Below are 21,942 nucleotides of genomic sequence, written 5' to 3' on the forward strand. Positions count from 1 at the left end.
AGCCTCATCCGGGACAGAGACTGCACCTTGATTGGTTCCATTGCAGAACAGTCAGAGAACCATCTTCATCTTTGTTTTTGTAATTTTCCATTTCTTCTCTAAATCTGGTTTTGATTAAATAAAACATACATTTACAAAGACATCTCAGGTCTGTCCTTGGGCAAAGCAACCTGCTAGCCAAAGAACCTGTGAGAGAGATGATATCCTGACTGTGTGAAATTAATTAGCAAGGGCAGTTAAATTGCATGTACTGCCTACGGTTCTCGCACGTGGCTTGGGTGGGTCCCAACATTTCCCTAAGACTCATCTTGCTTTGGAGCACATGGGAATCTTTAAGATCTAGCCTGGGTTTTCGGCATATGCTGACTTGTAATATAAGCAACCATCTGCCACTCTACCTGCCCACAGTCCCCCCACAAATACAGGTTTCTACTTTAGATTTATTGAATTTCTCCCGTAAAACACTGGATGCACTGATATAAATTCCAAATCTGTTTATGCAAGTCAAATAATGCAACTTGCTGCCATCTCTGGGCAGACATCCTCCCACATGCTGGATAAAGTGAATCGCCATTCCATCAGACTAAAACCTAAGGAAAGCAGGGGAGTCCTTACCCCAGGCCTTGAAGGTCAATAAACTCTGGCACTGTGTGCATCATGCATTGCTGGGGCAGATTTTGAATAGTGCTGCATCAAGCAACTGCCTGTCCTAGAACGTAAACAGAGCATTCATGGTTGGAGAAGCTGTTGAATTCAGGGGACAGATAGATCAAAAAGCAGAGGAGATAGCAAGGAATTCCCTTCACAGCAAAGACAAGTTATTTAAGTTTCTGGTCATCCTATCCAGTGCCTGATGTAGTTTGGGGTCTGTTTTCCATTACATAGCACAATCCCACTTGTAACTGATGTTGCAGGTACAGAGATCTTCAAGGAGTAGATAAAGCCAGGGAAGTGACTTTATAAAAAACAATGCAGGATATTCACTGTTCTGCTAGTTTACACATATTGGCTTTACAGTCCCTTGCTGCTGGCACTGAGAGCTCCGCCCCATATCTTAAAATCACTTGACCCTTTTTTGCTTCCGATATCATCTTCACTAGCAAAAGCTCTGAAATCACTGGCCATTGTGTTGATGATACAAGAGGCAGAGTTTGAATGGAGCCCACATGTCTGCTGCTGCAATTGGCCATGCAGTGCTCAAGTGAGTAGATAAAACTTCTCCTGATGTTCTCTCGATAGATTCTCTGGTAGCAGAAGACTGGGAATGCGGTGTTGGCGCCCGACTTCCAGCCCAGGTCGCCTCTTACACTGCAGCATAATGAGGCATTTTTCTACGTAGAAGGTGACTTGCGGGAGTGACCTTTTTCTGAAGATGTAATTACTTCTTGTAATTGCTCTGGTAACAGAACACTCAACATATTTTCCTCAGATTCTAGTTTTAGTGGGGAAATGTCATTGCATTACTAAAGCTGCTTTTAATATTTATTGCTTCATGTTAGACCTGAAGTCCCTAAAGCCAAATGCTGCCAAACTCTTGGGAAGTTTGGGTCTGGAATTTGGCCCACTGAGAATTTTGCCTGAGGAAGAATTGAGCAAGAATAAGAGCCAGATCATATCTACAGGAAAATTTGCGAGTCCTGGAGTGGTAGAGACCATACTAACTCAATTTTCATCAGATATAGTACATTTTGAAAGAGGACTCCAGAGTACGTGATAAATGCAGAGTTAGTGTTCTCTATGGAATTGTGTTGTGTGTACGCATGCATTTTCCCACTGGACTAACTTGAGTTAGTGAGGACTAAACCTGCTGTGTAGAGAAACCCAGAGTTCTTTCCAGAGTGGGGCAGGGTTTACATCCCCACAAGCCTCTCATGGAAGGAGCAGCAGGTGCCATACCTTACAGCTCCCCAAGATCTGTCCTGCTCTCGATAATTTTCTGGAGAGACAGGACCATCTGTGCACATGCAAAGGCCTTCTACCTTCCCCCTGCACTGGGCTCTGGGGTTACCAGCAGCCCCACTAGACCCCTGGCAGCATGGCTTCATTGGAGTCAATTTCTGAGGTTTCTGGTACTGGCAGCTTCCCAGTAAAGAGAGGTTCCATAGCATAGGGTCAGTTCTCAGCGAAAGGTAACACAAAGTGGGGCTGTACTATCTTTAGTGCTAATTCCCCATGGGGCTTTGAAGGGAACTTGTCTTTACTCCGACCTCACCTCCAGCATTCCCCACTGCTGCCTCTGGGACATCCCACCCCTCCTCACACATGGACCCCAGGGCCTGCAGAGATCCATCCATTGGTCTGGGGATGGGGATATGGTGCCATGAAGGCATCTGAGTTTCCTTTCCATGTTGGTGTCAGGTTCCATGGGAGTTGTCCCCTCCCTCTCAGAAGAAAGATTTCAGGCTTTGGCACTGTGTGGCCATGACTGGTACATCTGTCAGTCTTGTGTGCCATTGTGGTTCATGGAGACTGAACGTGTCACGTCTCTTGTTTCAGTTACTGCTTTGTGCTACTCCATGAAGGCAGCTCCTTGCAAGGACCCCATGGTCCTTTGGGATGTCTGAATGAGCTGTTTCAACACTTACTGACTCCCCTAAGAGGAGAGAGAAGTAAAATTCTCCCGTCAACCCCCATTCCGCTTTTGTAATCCAGAGTCACCTGTGTAAATGTTGCTTTCTGTTAAGTATATGCTTGCTGAACTTTAAAGGACTCGCAGCACCAAAATTAGACTGCTCCGGGGGATGCTGCAATCTGCTCAGTGCTGTTTATTGCACTGAAAGGCTCCTATAATTGCAGAGGGGTGAGATTTTAGCAGAGGAATGTTGATTGAAGAGTTTGGCTGAAGAATGCTATTTTCCCAGTGGCAGATTAAGACAGGATGATTCAGTGTCCCCTTCTTTCTCCTGTTTTCTAAAGGGGCTCCACATTTTATGATTCCTTGCTCCAGAAATAGGGAAGTTGGTAGAATTGGGGCTGATCGACCTGGACCTGAATCTCAATCTGGATCTCAGAGTGTTTGGATCCGATGTTCTGGTTCAGAGCTGTCAGTAGTTTGGGGGTCCCATGTTTTTAGTTTATTGGGCCCTGCTTTTCATAGAATCATAGAATATCAGGGTTGGAAGGGACCCCAGAAGGTCATCTAGTCCAACCCCCTGCTCGAAGCAGGATCAATTCCCAGTTAAATCATACCAGCCAGGGCTTTGTCAAGCCTGACCTTAAAAACCTCTAAGGAAGGAGATTCTACCACCTCCCTAGGTAACGCATTCCAGTGTTTCACCACCCTCTTAGTGAAAAAGTTTTTCCTAATATCCAATCTAAACCTCCCCCACTGCAACTTGAGACCATTACTCCTCGTTCTGTCATCTGCTACCATTGAGAACAGTCTAGAGCCATCCTCTTTGGAACCCCCTTTCAGGTAGTTGAAAGCAGCTATCAAATCCCCCCTCATTCTTCTCTTCTGCAGGCTAAACAATCCCAGCTCCCTCAGCCTCTCCTCATAACTCATGTGTTCCAGTCCCCTAATCATTTTTGTTGCCCTTCGCTGGACTCTCTCCAATTTATCCACATCCTTCTTGTAGTGTGGGGCCCAAAACTGAACACAGTACTCCAGATGAGGCCTCACCAATGTCGAATAGAGGGGGACGATCACGTCCCTCGATCTGCTGGCAATGCCCCTACTTATACAGCCCAAAATGCTTTTCATTAGGGTATGACTTGGGGCTAATAGTAGGGTCTGTCCTATAGAAAGGTACAACCAGCTGGGGCATGTCGGAGAGATCCTCTCTCAGCCCATGCTATAGATTTGTGCAATTAGGTACATGGTCAGGGCTTTACATTTTCCTCTGACACATCCAGCAGTTACCACTGTTGGAGACAGGTTCATACACTAGATGGACCATTGGCCTGTTCCAATCTGACAATTCCTGTGAGTGTCCCAATTCTACTTTTAATTGGTTACATGCTTGGAAACCATCCTGTGTGGGAATTCCTAAGGTCTGGGCTCCCTTCCCCACACATGGGGGGGAAGTGTTGCCCCATGGCAGGATCAAGAGTGTATTTCCTTTGCTCACCGGTAAAGTCACCTAATGCATCTCTACTCTGACATGGCTAAAAAGGTGCTGATTAATGCGTCTTTAAATCAAACCCTTTATTCTCATCATCAGCCTCCAATAAATGCTGCAGTAATTATCTGTGCATCTTGCAGCAATCTCTGTCCAGAACCTGGGGTGGGAGAAATCCATGACATGTCAACTCACCAGGACAGCCCCTAAAATGACAACTCCTCTAATAAAGTTTAATGTGCATCATTGTCAGAGTTCCCAGCTTTTGAAATGACATTTCCAGTGGTAATAACGCTACTGGAAACTGAAGCTAGCCAAATGATCGATAACGTAAGCCATAACATGATGGCTTCTTTTTGGAACACACATTTGAAGTAGAGAACGACACAGGTGCATGAATGACGTATTAGCTAAAATATGCTGAGAACTGGTGGTGAGAGATAACGGGTATTGGGTATTTAAACAAAAATCATCTTGCAGGTTTTAATTAAAATTCAAACATTCAAAAGGCCTGATCCTGACCTCACTTAGACTGGTTTACATCAGCAGTTACTACTTCGGAGCCTAGCCTTTGGGTACTAATTTAAGATAAATAAAAGAACAAATTATAATAATAGTCAGTAGCGTTGTATCAGTGTAAAGTAAGATTAGAATTAGGTCCAGCATGCTGAATTCCATGCTATTTTGGAGACCGTAGTGTTTTCACTTGGCCTTATAAAAGTCTAGCTGAGGGAATTTATTTGTAAATATTTTATCTAAAACCCCAGGTTGATTCAACACTCTACCCATTTTTGGGTGTAAACCCATCAGTTCAAGATCTGTTATTTTCCGAATCCAGGAAGACTGATTTGCCAGTTTTTTGAGAGGGCTCACAAGTGCTCATTTCATCATGTGTTCAAAATGCTTGTCTAATATCCTAGTAACAGAGGAGTTTCCAGAAATGTGTTCTATTCCAGCAGTTCCCATTGCCAATCAGAATGATATTGTTTTCCATTTTCATTGGTACCTCAGGTTTTATTATTACATTGTGGCGTAAGTGTGAATTGTGGCAAGGAAACAGAGATTGTGCACTGCAGGAAATAGTGAATTAATACATATCTATTATGCTAGTGAATTGTGCAGAACTACAATACAGGGGGAAAATGGGACAAATAACAAACATACTAGTTTAGACAGGATGCAAATTCTCCACTGGATCCAAGCTGGGTTCTCTTAAGTAACCCTCCTTCTTTCTCACAAGTAGAAATGTCTTTTGTGTGTGTGCGATGCCATGTATAACACAGGAGTGGAACACAGAGAAGAACCTTATGGTACATGAATGGACTTCAAAGCACCACCAAAGGCAAACTGGTTTATCGACTGAGAAATAAGAACAGGACTTTGAAAAAAATGGAATCCTGGGCTACATACAATGGTATAAAATAGACCCTTCCTTCCACTGTGCTTCCAATTTGCTGAATGCCTGTTGAGCATTCAGACCTCCCACTGACTCCAACAGCTCTGGGTCTGAAAAGCAAAGTGAAACTGGCAATAATCAGAAAAAGAAACTGGTCCGATTAATTTCATTGCTTGAGAAAAGTTAAAAAGTTTACAGGTAGCCTAAACGGTGAAAATCCTTTTTTTTTTTTTTTTTCTAAATCAAGTTTTCAAGTGGCCTGTAAATTTTCAGGGTCACTGAATCAGGTAATCAACTAATTAGATAATCAGCTATCTGCTTTGCATACTGAGAAGCCTGATTGAGCATGAAGATTCACTTGTTAATGTAAGTAAATGGTTGTGTGTATATCATCTGTATGGATAGAGGTCCTTTTAAACGTTGTCCCTTAAAATCCATTCTGTGTTAGTTATCAAAGCTGTCATTGAGAACACTGGTAAGTAATTAAATATTGATATATATAATTTCTACTTTGACACTGTCCTTTGAAATGCTAAGTGCTTATGGAGGTTAAATAACTTCTGTATAGCAGAAACTCTATGTATCTGTTATTCAGTTGTCCACTCTCAACAAATGTGCTTTTAAGAACAGCCTGGTATACAATTCACAACAAGTTGCGTATAGATGCAGTTTTCAGAAAGGAGCTCTTATTTCTATATCTTCTGATCATTTCAAGACATCTGCAATAAAGCTATCTGCTAGTGAATACATGCGTTCAGAAGAGCTCAAGTAAAACTGCAAGCAAAGAGAAAAGCAAGAATTTTGGTCTTGGATTTAAGAAGTAAAGTATTGGAAGGATTCCTGGGTCCAGATCATCAAAGCTATTTAGGCACCAATCTCCCACTGAGGTTCTGAGTCCCAGACCTCATGAGGCAGGGAGTTATTAGTTTCAATAATTAAATAACAATATCATACATTGGATCCCAAAGCACTTTAGAAACTTTTTAGACCAGAATCACTTCCTATATCCTGAAATGAAGCCAACTTTGGGGTAGAACACCACAGCTGTTTAGCAGCACACAGCAACATTACAGTTTAGGACAGGATGTGAAGAAGAATTCTACATCCACCTGAAACTGCAAGGGAAATTTAAGGACGTAGAATGTAATTGGCTAACTTGGAATTTGGCCAGGATAAATTCCAAGTAAGGCAACAGTTGCTCAATGTGATCCTTATAAGTACTAGAGAGACCATTGTCACAAGACTCGGGGCCATGCTTTTAGAAATGCAAAAGAGTGGCCCGATTAAGACAATTATGGAATGTTAAATAAAATGCCGGGTGGTTGTTGGAAAACATACATTTATTGAGATATAACAGTCAATTGCATAGTTGTTAAACAGTTATAACCATGTCTTAAATAATCAGTTCAGCTGGTATTTATTTAATATAATAGTAGCCTATTAAACTTGAATTAAGTACAGAGTTAAATGTCTCTGGGACACGGCAGTAGAAAATGCTGTCAGGAACTTTTTTGTTGCCTGAAACCCTTTGTGAAAAATTCCCATGGAAATAATCCCTGAAAATGTGTCTTTACGTTTGCGAGGTAAATCCCAAGCAGTTCTGACCAATTAAAAAGCTAGCCGGCAACTTTGCTCAATCTCAAACTCAACCCATAATGAACTGTTTTTGTAAATCAAAAAAGTGTCACTAACTTTTGGGAACCATTCCTTTTGGGGGTTTGGTGCGGGTTTTTTGGCATTGCCACACTTAAATGTATGTAGTCATTTAAACCAGCACAAAGCAGGTGCAAAATCTACATCAAATGCTATGAGATCAAAACAAAAGCATTTTACATCCATTTTACACTGGCAAGAACGACAGCCAAGCATGCCCCTAGAATCTGGTTGGAATCAGAAACAGAAACCTCCCTTTGTAAAGTGCTTTGATCTCAATCAAATAGTGAGGTATAATAATACATACAGTAATAATAATAATAATAATTATTATTATTATTTTATTAGTTCCAAATGCAAAACAAGCTCCTGGTCTTGAAAATGACCCAAATTTGAATCAGATTCTGACAAACATCCAAATGTTTATAATACCACCACCCATTTCTTTACACCATCCTATGGGCACTTCTGTGTAGTCTACATTAGAAAAATTATCCATTGCTGACAATGGGTACCAGCAATGGGTGTGGATGAATTGTGGCTTTGGGGGCTGAACATGGTTTAACTGCAAGTGTAGGCAAGCAGTGCTTTGAACTATACCTTGACCAAGTGCCTTAGAGCTTCTGTATGCACCAATTGGCACTGAACTAACTAACTTGTTTGGAATTCACACCTTTTGCTATTTTGGTGCAATTTCTGGGCATGGACATTCTTATTTTGGGTTAAGAGTATGCTGTTCCATTGGCGTTTGTTATCCTTTTTACTGACTTAGCTAAATTAAAACAGTACACTTTTATCTCAAAATAAGAGAGTTCACACACAGGCTTGCACTGAAATAACATCAATTGTGAATTACAAATAGTTTAGTTATTTCAGTGTGTGTGAACCCACCCTAAATCATGCTGTGTGCAGTATTTTATATTTCAATAATGGGTGTTTCTTTTATTTGGTTTTGTGCTTCCATTTCATGGAGCCATTCTTGGGGTGATACCTGGTCTTTTGCTACTTCCGTTCCTGGATGGTGGAAATACCAGGTCTCGCTTTATTTCAACTCCAGAAATGAAGGCTTGAAGGAACCCTTGAGAGGTCATCTAGTCCAGCCCCCTGCATGGAGGCAGGACCAAGTATACCTAGACCATCCCTGATAAGTATTACCTAACCTGTTCTTAAAAACTACCAGTGGTGGGGATTCTACAACCTCCATTAGAAGCCTGTTCTAGAGTTTACCTATCCTTATAGTTAGGGCATGTCTACCTTACAAACTTTTGCCGATGAAAGTTACTTCTGTATAATACCTCAGAAGTTAGTATATCGCTTGTGTGTGCGTGTGTATACTCGGCTGCTTGCGTCAGTGCTGCACGTACTCACCAGGAGTGCTTGTGTTAATACACGCTGCGGTGCACCATGGGTAGGTATTCCAGTGTGCAAGTTGCCACTGTCCAGAGCACTTCTTTCGGGAAGTTTTGACAATATACAGTGGGGTAGAAACGAGTCTCGCAGCGGTGACTGGGAGCAAGGGGTCAACTTCCCAGCATGCAGCTTTCTCCATCCCATAAAGTCATCTATACCCCATAATTATTTCACCTTTTTTAAAGATCTCCAAGTCCAATGGTCAAGGTCTCCCACCTACATTGTTGCTGGGCCTATTATAGGAGCTGATGGCCACCATGAATATTCATAGGAGTGTTTTGCTTTATTTCCCCCAGCTAACTTCCTCACCCTAATCATATTGGGGTGTTCTTATTTCATAGGTTAGTATATTAATTATCCCAAACTTATGAGCAAATACTGGTTACTATGGCAATCTTGTGGTTGTATGTCTGCTGATGTTTCCGTCTCAAAATACCTAAAACTGGTATCCGCTGATTTCTTGTGATTACCCTTCAGCATTTTATGCAAGATCTCAGTAAAACTACATACAACAAAATAACATCTGATGACCTCTTGAGACTTAGGGTCACTGCTGGTCAGTTTACTTATCTAAGTCTCATAGGCCTATCTGCCTTATGCTAACTGCTTAAGTTAATGTCTTATAGGTTTAGACCTGTATGTTTTTTGCATTACTGCTGAGTATAGTATCTTTGCTATCCTAAAATCTGGCAGTGCACTCAATAATGTCCCTCAGGGTGGAGTGGTATCGGTAGGGATGCAGTCCCTGATGCCAAGTGGAAGGTTGGAGGGGGGGCAAAGGGAAGTGTTATGCTGAAGCTCTCCATGTGGTTCAAAGGGAGGGGAGTCTGTGATTGTTGGACCTGTAGGTCCACAAGACTCTGCAGCATCTGTATTTGCTGCCAGAGAAGCCCCACTATATCCTGGTGCACCTCCCTCTCCTTTTCCTGGAGACTCTTCTCCCCCAGCCTCAGGAGATTGAATATCTCCTGTCTAGTCCAGGCTGGAGCACATCTAGAGTGTGTAGCTGGCATGTTCACACAAAAATAGAGAGCTGCTAGGTATGCTCGCCAACCTAGACAACTAGAAAAAGGCATTTCAAAAATGTATGGGATTTTAAAGTTGGCGGGAGCAGGGGGTTCTAGTCTCCATGACCCCTGGGCAGTGAAGTTCACAATTGTGACCACAGTGGTCAGTGTCATGCATTGTGGGACAGCTGCTGGAGGACTATTGTGTTGACATGGGTAATACAGTATCTACACTTTTGCTGTGTCAACCTCAGTACATCAACCACGACTCAACATCGCTCAGGGAGGTGGTGTTATGGTGTCGACATAACAGGGAGCGTACACTGGTGAGAGACAAATGTAAGTGTAGACACATGCAACTGTAGACACAACTAAGTTGATGCAAGCTGGCTTACGTCAACCTAAGTTTGTAGTGTAGATCAGGCCTCAGACAATTTTTCCTAATATCTCACCTAAATCTCCCTTGCTGCAGATTAAACCCATTACTTCTTGTCCTACTTTTGGTGGACATGGAGAACAACTGATCACCTTCCTCTTTATAACTGCCCTAAACATATCTGAAGACTGTTATCAGGTCTGCGATCAGTCTTATTTTCTCAAGACTAAATGTGTCCAGTTTTTTAACCTTTCCTCATAGGTCAGGTTTTCTAAACCTTTGATCATTTTTGTTGCTCTCCTCTGGACCCTCTCCAATTTGTCCACATCTTTCCTAAAGTGTGGCTCTCAGAACTGAACACAATATGAGGACTCCTCAGTGCGAGCAGAGCTGGACAATTACCTCCCATGTCTTTCACATGGCACTCCTGTTCATATATCCCAGAAAGAAATCAGCCTTTATAGTAACTGCACCACATCATATTCCATTTGTGATCCACTGTAACCCCCAGATCCTTTGCAGCTGCATTAGCACCTAGCCAGTTATTCCCTGGTTTGTAGTCGTGCCTTTGATTTTTCCTTCCTAAGGATAGCACTTTGACAAATTAAAGAATTGGGCTGAAATCAACAAGATGAATTTCAATAAAGACAAGTGCAAAGTCATTTTGAATTCACATCCTGTCCTCCAAAATGCTAGCAAACCCTCCCCACTTGGTGTCAATTTGATAAGCACAGTCTCCACTCCATTATCCAAGTCATTAATGAAAATATAGAATAGTACCGGATCCAGGACTAACCCCACTAGATATATCCCCCCACTTTCACAATGAACCATTGATAACTACTCTTTGAATTCGGTCTTTCAATAAGTTTTGCACTCACCTTGTGGTAATTTCATCTAGACCGCATTTCCCTAGTTTGCTTATGAGAATGTCACATGGAACTATATCAAAACTGTACTAAAATCAAGATATAAATGACTCCCGGATATAAATGACTCCCAGGATAGGGTAGAACTCCCAGGGCAGAAATGCCAAGGAAATGCATAGAAAAGTAGCAAGGAAGTCAGGTTTTTCCCAAATAGGACTCAATCCTGCACCATTCAAGTCAAAGTTTTTTCCTTGGTCTTGAATGGGAGCAGAATGAAACCCAGATTGAGCTAATCTGGTTGATTTAGGTTCCTGTGTAACCTGAATGCTAATGAATGCTGCAGCCGCGGTCCCCATTCCCCTCCCTCTTCCTAATTAGTGTGCACATAACACCCAGACAAAACCCCTTTGCACCTGCACTGCCTTGGGAAGCACAATGCAGCGCCAGCCAACAAAGCAGCATGGCAGGACCCCAACTCTTTGAAAGCCTCACTAGCCTTTGCAAGCACAATATTGGAAAAGAACGGGGAAAAAAACAGGAGGAGGAGACTTGCCCTTTTCACTACTGGAGAGAATGGGGAATAGCTCACAAAGGGGACTTAAGAAAGGAGAAAGAGAGAGAGAGAGAGAGGGAGCAAAGCAAGAAGGGAAGTGTAGGGAGGGATGAAAAGGAGCCGGGCCTTCCAGGTTGTATAATGTGCTTTGCCCTCGAGAGCTCCTTATTCTGCATCTCAAAAGCCTGCAGTGACATAAAGTTGATTGTTTTTTTGCTGCAACCATTCAAACTAGTGGCTAGAGGATCAACACCACCTCCTTCAACACAGAAAGTTCTTGCTAGCAGGACAGAATGGGTCTGCATCATTGATGCAATAAAAGGGCAGTTTTCTGCCTTTGATGGTTGGATGGTTGCTTAGCGGTGACAGGCAGGGTTTTCTTTGCTTGGGGGGATTTTTGTGACACAGTGACCCAACTTTGTTTTTCAGTTTATACCTCTGGACATGTTCTACCCAGAAATGGCTGCATTTCTGGCGAAGCGGGCGAAGCGATTCCTTTGTGTAAAACACAGCCTGATCTTTCGGGCTGAAGGATGCCATAGAAATGAAAATTAGTTACTGCTGTTCTTTTAGTGAGGACAGAATCAAAAAATTATGATGGAAGGAAAAATTATATGGTTTGGGTAATTGCTTTGTCCACAGTTAGCTGAAATTCTCTCTGGTTTCTAAGCTGTGGGGTGTCTTGTGCAGAAGTGGACGTTGCTGATTTTGATATAAGGAGAAGTTAATACTCCACTTGCTTCTCATAATTGGTTATTGAATACTGGCTCTCCTCTTGGTCTATTGCAGGGATCGGCAACCTTTGGCCCCCGGCCTGCCAGGGAAAGCCACTGGCGGGCCGGGCCGGTTTGTTTACCTGCCGCGTCCACAGGTTAGGCCTATTGCAGCTCCCACTGGCTGCTGTTCGCCGTCCCAGGCCAATGGGGGCTGTGGGAAGTGGTGTGGGCCGAAGGTTGCCGATCTCTGGTCTGTTGGATTCTGGTGCACATGGGCAGCCCCATGGTAGAGGAAAATGGTGACTGGCCATTGTTCAAAATCACCTTAATTATTGCAGGGTGCTGAGGATTTGATTATCTGGATTGCCGTAATCACCTGGCTGATAGGTGTAATCATTATCTCCATTTTACAGATGGGAAAACTGAAGCAGAAAGGCTAACTGATTTCCCTAAGATCATAGTGGGAACAAGTGTCAGGGGTGGTGTTAGAATTCTGGAGTTCCTGGCTCCCAATCCAGTATTCAGGTCACTAGGCCACACCATTATTTATTATTAATTATTACTATTAATAATAGTAATATTAATAGTGCCTAGAAATGGAAACACTATAGCACCAGTTCCATTCTGTGAGATACTTAAGGGTATTTAAGAAGAAACAGGCAGCCCTCTGAGACATAAAAAGGTGAGAGAGACTCAAAAAAATGGAGTTAATTTACAAATCCCTGGAAACTGTTGCTGCTTTAAAACACAATAGGTCATAGAATCATAGGACTGGAAGGGACCTCGAGAGGTCGTCTAGTCCAGTCCCCAGTCCTCATGGCAGGACTAAGTATTATCTAGACCATCCCTGACAGGTGTTTGTCTAACCTGCTCTTAAAAATCTCCAATGATGGAGATTCCACAACCTCCCTAGGCAATTTATTCCAGTGCTTATGTCCTAAAATCCTTCTGTTCAGTCCTTAATCAAGCAAACTCCCATTGGCTTCAACAGGAATCGAATGAGGATTTCAGCATCTGACCCAGGCTGAACACAGCCAGCTCAATGCTGGGCTAGTAGGTAGTTTCTATAACACAAAATGACTCAAACTTATGATCATTTGGGGCCGTGTTAACTATAAATTGCCATAAGGCAGTGGACAACAGTTCAGATTGACCTGTGTGCTCTCTTGGGGAATCACTGAAAACTGTGGTAGCATTTTACACCCACTTCACACAGTGTAAAGGTGTAAATGATGAGGCAAGTTGGAAGTCAGTGGAAAGATCAAGCAGCATGTGTTAGCTATTTCTCTGATTGATGTAGCAAGCCTGCTGTTTCATTGCGTCACTGTTGTTCCTCTTAAATACGAGCTGAGAACAAAATATATTAAACATAACATAGAAGGACAATGAGAAGGTCACCACCCAAAAAAAGGTTTCAAAGGAAGCATGAAGCAAACAGTCATCAGAAGAAGAGATGGGCATGAACTCAAAACATAGATCCAAACACCCCAAAACATGGAGGCAGATTGAGTCATAATTTTGGAATAAACCCTATCTTTGAAACAGACTGAAGCAGAACGCCTACCTCAGAATATCCCTACACCTCAGGGAAGTTTAGTTCTGTACCTGGTTCTGCATGGTCAACTCAAGTCCCCCTCTAGTCAGCACCTGTGAGGCGACAAGACTATAGTTCTTCTTCTTGGGCTGGAGCACAGCCTCCAGAGTTAAAAAGGTTGGTTCACTATCCCAGTCTGCTCCTGAGCCTGCCTACAGTGCAAATATATTGCATCAGTAGCTGGAAAAGTTCTCTGCTGTTTATTACTTTGAGAGCCCCCAAAAGCTTGCCAGCCATTTTTAACAGTTTGGGGGAAGTAGTACTTTCTGAATGGCCTTGAGCTGTTAGATCAGGGATTAGCAACCTTTGGCCAGCGGCCAGCCCTGGCAGGCCAGGCCGGTTTGTTTACCTGCTGCGTCCACAGGTTCGGCCGATTGCAGCTCCCACTGGCCGCGGTTTGCCGTCCCAGGCCAATGGGGGCTGCAGGAAGGGCGTCCAGCACATCCCTCGGCCCGCACCACTTCCCGCAGCCCCCATTGGCCTGGGACGGTGAACCGCAGCCAGTGGGAGCTGCGATCGGCTGAACCTGTGGACGCAGCAGGTAAACAAACCGGCCTGGCCCGCCAGGGGGCTTCCCCTGGCGGGCTGAGGGCCAGAGGTTGCCGATCCCTGTGTTAGATAATTTGCCAGATTCCCACCTCTCTTTTCTCTCTCTCCCTGGTTTTATATATATATATATATATATATATATTCTCAGAAAATGTTAAAATTAGATCAAAAGTTCTTGTCACTTTAGATGTCTTTGTAACAGCTCAAGAAGGCAAAGAAATCCATCTCCAGGAAGAGAATTTGAAACAAAAATAACCATCTATTTAAAAAACCTGGTTTTGCAACCTTTTTTGCTGCTGAAAGATTGACAGCCTGGGACACAGACGATCTCTCCCCACAGCACAGCATTGTCAGTGCTCATTACACATGGACACATGGACCTCAGCTGAGGCCCCAGTTCTGCACACCCCTGATCTGGGGGAATATTTGAAGTACAATCCAGGAGCTGGATCCGAATGTCTCTGAACAATAGTGGGCTGAATCCAGTTTTGTCTACACTAAGGATTTGGCCTGATTACAGCCCAGCTGCCAGTGTAGCTGCATTGCTGCAAACCTCTAGTGTAGACAGGCAAAGCTGCTATTTTTCACTGGTAGGTTTTACCCCTGCTTAAAACAGGGTAAGATGAACTAGTGCAAATTGCAGCTTATGGCAAAAGGAAAAGGAGGACTAGTGGCACCTTAGAGACTAACCAATTTATTTGTGCATAAGCTTTCGTGAGCTACAGCTCACTTCATCGGATGCATTCAGTGGAAAATACAGTGAGGAGATTTATATACACACAGAACATGAGTGTTATCATACACACTGTAAGGAGAGTGATCACTTAAGATGAGCTATTACCAGCAGGAGAGTGTGGGGGTGGGGGGGTGGGGAGAAAACCTTTTGTAGTGATAATCAAGGTGGGCCATTTCCAGCAGTTAACAGGAACTTCGGCGGAGCAGTTGGGGGGAGGGGGAATAAACATGGGGAAATAGTTTTACTTTGTGTAATGACCCATCCATTCCCAGTCTCTATTCAAGCCTAAGTTAATTGTATCCAGTTTGCAAATTAATTCCAATTCAGCAGTCTCTTGTTGGAGTCTGTTTTTGAAGTCTTTTTGTTTTAATATTGCGACCTTTAGGTCTGAGATCGAGTGACCAGAGAGATTGAAGTGTTCTCCGACTGGTTTATGAATGTTATAATTCTTGACATCTGATTTGTGTCCATTTATTCTTTTACGTAGAGACTGTCCAGTTTGACCAATGTACATGGCAGAGGGGCATTGCTGGCATATATCACATTGGTAGATGTGGAGGTGAACGAGCCTCTGATGATGTGGCTGATGTGATTAGGCCCTATGATGGTGTTCCCTGAATAGATATGTGGACACAGTTGGCAACGGGCTTTGTTGCAAGGATAGGTTCCTGGGTTAGTGGTTCTGTTGTGTGGTGTGTGGTTGCTGGTGAGTATTTGCTTCAGGTTGGGGGGCTGTCTGTAAGCAAGGACTGGCCTGTCTCCCAAGATTTGTGAGAGTGATGGGTCGTCCTTCAGGATAAGTTGTAGATCCTTGATGATGCGTTGGAAAGGTTTTAGTTGGGGGCTGAAAGTGATGGCTAGTGGCGTTCTGTTATTATCTTTGTTGGGCCTGTCCTGTAGTAGGTGACTTCTGGGTACTCTTCTGGCTCTGTCAATTTGTTTCTTCACTTGAGCAAGTGGGTATTGTAGTTGTAAGAATGCTTGATAGAGATCTTGTAGGTGTTTGTCTCTGTCTGAGGGGTTGGAGCAAATGCGGTTGTATCGCAGAGCTTGGCTGTAGACGATGGATCGTGTGGTGTGGTCAGGGTGAAAGCTGGAGGCATGTAGGTAGGAATAGCGGTCAGTAGGTTTCCGGTATAGGGTGGTGTTTATGTGACCATCGTTTATTAGCACTGTAGTGTCCAGAAAGTGGATCTCTTGTGTGGACTGGTCCAGGCTGAGGTTGATGTTGGGATGGAAATTGTTGAAATCATGATGGAATTCATCAAGGGCTTCTTTTCCATGGGTCCAGATGATGAAGATGTCATCAATGTAGCGCAAGTAGAGTAGGGGCATTAAGGGACGAGAGCTGAGGAAGCGTTGTTCTACGTCAGCCATAAAAATGTTGGCATACTGTGGGGCCATGCGGGTACCCATAGCAGTGCCGCTGATTTGAAGGTATACATTGTCCCCAAATGTGAAATAGTTGTGGGTGAGCACTCCAACGGACTCAAACAGACACCAACAAGAGACTGCTGAATTGGAATTAATTTGCAAACTGGATACAATTAACTTAGGCTTGAATAGAGACTGGGAGTGGATGGGTCATTACACAAAGTAAAACTATTTCCCCATTTTTATTTCTCTCCCCTCCCCACCCCCGCAACTGCTCCTCAGACGTTCCTGTTAACTGCTGGAAATGGCCCACCTTGATTATCACTACAAAAGGTCCCCCCCCCCCCGCTCTCCTGCTGGTAATAGCTCATCTTAAGTGATCACTCTCCTTACAGTGTGTATGATAACATCCATTTTTTCTTGTTCTGTGTGTATATAAATCTCCTCACTGTATTTTCCACTGAATGCATCCGATGAAGTGAGCTGCAGCTCACGAAAGCTTATGCTCAAATAAATTGGTTAGTCTCTAAGGTGCCACAAGTCCTCCTTTCCTTTTTGCGAATACAGACTAACACAGCTGCTACTCTGAAGCTTATGGCAGTTTATCTCCTTTGCCCTAGGGATTTGCATGGGTGCAGCTATATCAGTGGCTGGCCACCGAGAGCTGAAATCATTGGTGTTACCGCTCTCGACCCAAGCAATTAGCCACATTTGGGGGGTTGTGCGTTGCTCCAGTTAGGACGAGAAATGGAGGATGTGGTTTGGTAGATTCTTTGGTGCAATCTTATTTATTTACAAAGAATGTGCAAAGCCCTGTTTCCCTGAGTACAGGAAGAACCAAAAACGGGTTAGTTTCTTTGCTTACAGCCCCAAACCTCTTTAGCTGGCATTGGACCCAGCCAGAAGGCCCCTCTGTAGGCTCCTCTGTGCTTGTCCAGGTTGTGTCTGTCTCTGTCTCAGGGCTGGTCTTCACCAGTGGTGCTGGAACTCGGGGTGCTGGCTTGAAGTAGTAATAACAATCACCAAGTGCATGGTTTCCATGGTTTCCACCATCAGCGCCCCCATTATAAAAATTGTTCCAGCACCCCTGGTTTACACTACAAAGTTAGGTTGGCTTAACTACATCACTCAGGGTTGTGAAAAATGTCACGCTTGTGCAATGTAATTAAGATGACCTAAGCTCCGGTGAAGACACTGCTAAGTCGATGGAAGAATTCTTCCATTGACCTAGTTACCACCTCTCAGAGACATGGAATTACTACCGTGATGGAAGAACCCCTTCTGTCGCTGTGGTATGTGTCTGCACTATAGTGCTACAGTGTGCAGCTGAGGTTTTTTCTAGTGTAGACATACCTCAGTCTGTCTTACATCTGTGTTTCTGTCTCACACACAGACAGACCAAGATGGATCCACCACTCAAAACCGTAGCCCCTGCATTTGAAACCAACCCTTTGAGCCATGTGATTCAGCATCTGCTCAGCTTTTGTGGGGGCCTGTGGTTTTGGGGTGTTACTGATATTGTTTCAGCCACTTGAATAAAATAGCTTCTTTACCTTTATCCTGAATGTAAGGTTGAGGCTATGCCCAACCCATAACAATAAGGCTTAACCCAACCCACAACAGTAGCACACCCATAGAGTAGACAAGACCTCAAAATCCAAAGGCCCCCCCGAGACTTTGGAGTGTGTCATCTTCTGTTCCTCTCTCCTGCTAACACACCTCAATGCTGACCTGAAGAGACCATCTCTAGGGGACTTTCGGTGGTTCTGTCACTCTGGGCCATGCATCTCTTGACCCCTATGCTGTGACTGTCAATGAGGAATGCATGTATTGCTAATTTGGATGATGCTTTTTGAGAGATGGACACCTGTTCTGTAGAACATGGACTGAGATCCACTGTGCAAAGCACCACCAGACATTCACTCAAAACCAACTAGCCTCCAGTGCCTGGTTTATAAAATTGAAGAGGGTTTTACAAAATACAGTAATTCTCTTTTATTATTTCTTTCGTATATTGACTTCATCCAAAACCCCAGCTCCACATATGAACTTTGGAAGGCCAGATCTGAAATGGACAGATTGGTTGGACCCATCACTTACTATTACACTTACTTAATAATAGCAAACATGTCCTGTAAGATAATTTCCTTCTAATGTCTGAGTGGCAGAAGCTGGTAGTGATGGCCCATGCTAATCAGAATTAGTGAAGAGAGATGGGAAAATGTGTTTTCCTGCAGTAGATAGCATGCAATTTCCTTGCTAACCAGCCTCCTCACTCTATGATTTTCATGACTTTTTTTCTTCCCATCAGCAGATTGCCATCTGCCGTTGAACAGGCGATCACAGCTCTGCAGTTGGTAAAATGTCAGTGGGAAAAACAATGCAAGGAGGTCGATTAGGACAAGTATCTATCGTGAGCCACAGTGATGTCAGGCCAAAACCCCTCACCGCTTTCCAGCTGTGCTGCCTTGGCAGTGCCTCAGTTTGTAACATGAGTGTCATTGCAAATGGAGGTTGGAACAAAGGAGCTGCCATGGGGGAGATAGATCCAGGGGCTGTTTAGTCCAGTGCCCTGTCTCCAATTTGGTGGTTTCGGACATGCAAACTGCAGTCACAGGGATGTGACTGCAGCTCAAGTAGACATACCTGAGCTAGCTCTAACTTAGCTAGCTCAGGTCCTGGAACAGCGAAACTGAGGCAGTGTGGGCTGTTCAAGCCTGCCTGGAGCCCTGGGTCATTGCTCACGGAGCTAGCCCGCATGGAAGCATGCACAGCCTTAGGGTGCTTCGGGACCTTAACTCAGGTATGTTTTCTCGAGCTGCGATCACATCCTGTGGTCACAACAAAGACATACCCACCATCAAGTAAGTTTCACTCTGAATTTCAGGGTTCGTTGGACAGCCCCCTTGGAAAGCAGGACTTGACAGCTGGATTCTATGGGCACATCTTCACAGACTGCGGCAGGAAGCCTCCTAGCCCATTTCGACAGACTCAGGCTTGAGAGACTTGTGCTACCGGGCTCAAAATAGCTGTGTGGACATTGTGAGTCAGGCTGGAGCTTGGGCTCTGAAGCCTAGGAAGGGGATGGGCTTCAGAGCCTGAGCTCCAGCCTGAGCTGCAACCTCAAAGCAATGTCCACAGAGCTATCCTTAGCGGTGTGCAGTAGTATGAGTCCCCATGAGCTTGAGCTACTTGCCATGGTTTTATCATTATCATTTCACATTCATTTTGCAGTAGCCCCTGGAATTATTTATTATGTGTATTGTGGGAGTGCCTAGGAAGGCCCATTGTACTGTGCAAATGGGGCCCATTGCTCAGTACAAGCAGAGTAAGAGACAGTCCCTGCCCTAAAGAGTTCACAATCTGCTTAGACAAGACAGACAAAAGGCTAAGGGGGAAGGTGCAAACCATACAGGCAGAGTGAACAGTGTGATGATCAGTAAATGGCATGTTAGAGCCACCATTTTGAGAGTGTCCATAGTAAAAACCGTAAAAAGTCCTTGGCTGCTGGTGTCAAAAATCATGAGACTAGCTTCAAAATCACAAGATTAAACATCTCTTTGTATATATTGGGTTCATTTTGTCTTCTGGTTTTGGTGTTTTTAGGTTACGCTCAGGCCATGCTTTTAAGTTTTTTCCTGCAACTATGAGAACTAGAAACTCAGCTTTCACTTTAAAACAAGCGTGATCCTGAACTAATAACATAACTCTAGGCTCAGAAGGTTTAAAAACCCCACCAAGTATCCTTAGACTCATGGTCGCAGGGGAAGAGCTGCCAGCACTGGGTAAATGACCATCCCTGCCCTGCAGAGCTTACTGTCAAATGGACGCTACCTATCAGGCGCATGAGGCAAACAGGCGCAGGGAGGGGCTAACAAAAACAACAGAATGTGCACAATTCCTAGCCTGAGCTCTTGTGAAAAACTGGCTGTTTGCTTTGGTGCCTAACTGGTAGCTGTGCCCTTCTGAAACTGGCCCTGAGCGGGGAGTGCTCAGTGTTTTTGAAATCTGGCCATCCACCATGGGGCGCACTAGTTTTCCCATCTGTGAAATGGGGATAATGATACTTTAGTAGTGCAGTGAAGATTAAAGCTCACAAAGCATTTTGAGACTGTAACATGCCTGTTACTATCACAGCCCTTAGCAAAAAACACAGTGAGATTTTACATTCAGGGTCCAAACCTCTGCAGCTTCTAGGACCATGACATACACCACAGCTTTGGGCCAGTACACCACTGGGGTGGGGGGAAGAGGGGCAGGATTTAGTTATTTTAAATCTTCCCTTTTCCAGGGGTGGGGGGTGGGGCAGGACCCTGGTTTGCCTTACCTGCGTGTTTGTGGTCCAAGTGAACAAACATGCTCAGCCTGGTGCCAGTTAGCCTAATTGGTGTGAAAACTGGTTGGATCCTGGGAGAGGAGGCTGTTCCCAGCTGAGCCTTACTACAGGACGGAGGAATGATTGAAAAATAAATAAACAAAGCAGAGAGTTTAGGAAAAGGTTGGTAGAGTTATACAGGCTGGGTGGGGGAGGAGGAGGGGTGTTTGATTCAGCATCCAGGATTTAGCAAACCCTTTATCTCTGGCACAGAGCAGCTGCAGCAGCCGCCGTAGTAGTGAAGGTTTAAAAAGAACAGGATTGTGAGTAGCAGAGACTTCAATGTAGGGAACAAAAAGGGTGGGGGAGAAAGCTCCCCAGCATGGAGGGAAGCTGCGTAAGGCAGAAAGAGACACAAGTGGCTTGGCGGTGGTAGCAGCTTCTCTCAAAGGGCGTGTGTGCTATTTAATGTCCACCTGTGAATCTGGCCTGGAGGGGAAAGCAAAGGTTGAGTCCTTTCCCTGTTTGCTGGGACCTTCCTTGAAGTTGGCTGAAATGGGGGAGAGCGGAGCGAATGAGTATATTGTGTGGTACAAGTCTGAGTCCCTTTCCACTGCTTTATAGCCTGCTCTGCACAAAGGCAGGCCCTGCCATCCAGGCTGGTCGCTGAACACTGTGAATAGGGGCAGGTTCGGGAAAGATTTGGGTTCTGCTGGAATGTGTTGGAGTATGGGAGAGCTTCCAGGAATCCACAGTGGAAAGGACCCAGCACTGATTTATTATAAGGTAATATAGGCCCCAGGTAGGATTGGGACCCATTGTGCTTGGGGCTGTACAGCATGGAAGTCAATATCAGGCTGAGGAATGGGGACCTTATGATTCTCAAGGAGAGCTGGGTCGTTGGTGGAGATGGCAAGATGGAACTCCATTGAGCCTGCACTAAAAAATATCAAACCTGCCTTTTTTTTTTTTTTTTGCAGCTTTAATTTGTGTGACTTGACAAAATGTATTTCAATGTATTGTACTTGCCCTCCCCTCAGTGACTCTATTCTTGTTATTCCAAACCGCTGCCTTAAAAGTAAAATTCTTACCCCCCCAGCCCCTTCCTTAAGACTTGGCTATTGTGCCTTTCACCAGCTGTGGACAAAGCAGCACTCTAAAACGAGAGGTCAGAGGGGAAACTTTCACCCTAATCCTACATCCCAAAGGTCTTTGCAATAGAGGAGGAAACTGAGGCAGAGAGGGGGCAAAGGATCAAAGTCACTCAAAAGGTCAGTGGCAAAGTAGAGACTAGAACACAGATCTCCTGACTCCCAGCTTGGTGCCCATCTAT

At 44.3% G+C, this 21,942-nt stretch overlaps 1 long non-coding RNA gene across 1 annotated transcript in view; it reads left to right on the plus strand.

The window, feature by feature from the left end:
- The first annotated feature begins 5,726 nt into the window (after nt 1-5,726).
- The window catches only part of LOC311527852, a 254,251-nt gene continuing 238,035 nt past the window's right edge, over nt 5,727-21,942 (plus strand). The window contains exon 1 of the long non-coding RNA XR_014713465.1: nt 5,727-5,823. This is a non-coding gene — a long non-coding RNA (uncharacterized lncRNA). The remainder of the gene's footprint in view (nt 5,824-21,942) is intronic.

The sequence above is a fragment of the Lepidochelys olivacea genome (assembly GCF_965140295.1).
Source record: "Lepidochelys olivacea isolate rLepOli2 genome assembly, chromosome: 10".
NCBI lineage: Eukaryota > Metazoa > Chordata > Testudines > Cheloniidae > Lepidochelys > Lepidochelys olivacea.